Raw genomic sequence first — 1,782 nt, forward strand, 5'->3', positions numbered from 1 at the left:
AACACTATAAATCACCCAAATGTCTAACAACGATAGATAAAAATAGATTATATATCAATGGTTCTCAACCTGTGTGTTGTGACCCCTTTGGCACACCTCTGTCTCCAAAAATATTTACATTACAATTCACAACAGTAGCAAAACTACAATTATACAGTAGCAATGAAAATAATTTTATGATTGTGGGGCCACCACAAAATGAGGAACTGTATTAAAGGGCCACAGCACTAGGAAGGTTGAGAACCGCTGCTCTACATCCTCCAAAAACCCAGGGAACATCACAGAGTAGAAGGAAGAAGGAATATAAGAGCTTGGGGGTGAGGAAGAGTGCTACAAAATGCTTTCTTCTGGGCATGAGACGGCCATTGCACTCATGAATTCACCAAAGCTGTCGTTTCTACACAAGACCTTCACAAACTCAAGTCCATCAACATTCCACTGTGGCTAGGAGAGGGTATCATGCAGGCACACCTCTGACTGAGTAGCTATTGACAGTTAATGGCAACTGGTGGAATGGGCGTCCTTTTCCTTCAGTGGTGTTCCCTGCAAGTTGCCCATGATCCAGCAAATAACTTCGCATTCATGCAAGCAACCCTAACTAAACTCAGTGTGTCTTTAGAAAGAAGGCACGAAAGTAGGAGGGGAGACTTTTCCAGAAGAAGAAAGAATTTCCGGTGGAGTGGGATGCAGGTAAGAGAATGTTGAAGGGAAACTATGATCAAAATGAATTATATGCTTATATGAAATTTTCAATTAATAATATAAAAGAACTTTTAGAAGTACATTCTGAAATATCACAAAAATAGAATGCACACAAGGAAAATAAATGACAACTTTATTACAATTATGCCCTCTTTATTACAATTATGTTAGGAGTCTACTTTACTGTTCTACAAGCCTCGGAATACTTCGAAACCTCATATAAGCAAGCAACAATATAAATGAGCCTCACAATAGCACTGAAAGAAAGAAGATAGATATAAAAAGTGATACTGCATCATTCCAATTATACAGAGCTCAAAAATAGGCAAAATGAATATATGGTGTTAAAATTTACAGTGGTTTTTGCCCTTAAGGTATGGAGTGCCCTAACAAGGGACACACGAACTTCTGATTGCTGGTAACACTGTTTGCTAATTAGATGCTCATTATACATATATGTACAGTTTGAAAATCTATTGGACTTTATACTTAAAATTCAAGCATTTTTTACAAAAATTGTTGTTTTTCAATGCAAACTTGGGAAAACGAAAGATCAGAATGATCTATTCTAAAATGATAGCAGCAAATTTATATGATTGATGAGAACATGGGTTTTTCTTTAAAAGTTTTTAAACATTTTCTTTTATATTTAAAATAGTAAATAATAAAGTTTTATCATCCAATCTAAATAAAGGGTTCTCCTGGACTTTGTGCATACTAGATGAGTACTAGTATATAGTTAGAGCCAGTTAGCTGTATTGCTGAACTCTGATTATAGAATTATTGCTTAAAATCAAGTATAGGCAGTGGTGGTACACACCTTTAATCCCAGCACTTGGGAGGCAGAGGCAAGAAGGACTCTGTGAGTTCAAGGCCAGCCTGGTCTACAGAGCTAGTTCCAAGACAGCCAAGACTATATAGAAAGCCTTCAAGTATAATTAGTCATTATCATTTTACAAACTGGGTATAGCCACCACAACGTTTTATACATACAACAAAATCTATGAATGATATTTTATATATGTAAGGGGTTTTGCATAATTATATTATTCCTTTGACTAACAGTCTTTTTTTTTTTTT

This window comes from Microtus ochrogaster, unplaced genomic scaffold, assembly GCF_000317375.1.
Source record: "Microtus ochrogaster isolate Prairie Vole_2 unplaced genomic scaffold, MicOch1.0 UNK57, whole genome shotgun sequence".
Classification (NCBI taxonomy): Eukaryota; Metazoa; Chordata; class Mammalia; order Rodentia; family Cricetidae; genus Microtus; species Microtus ochrogaster.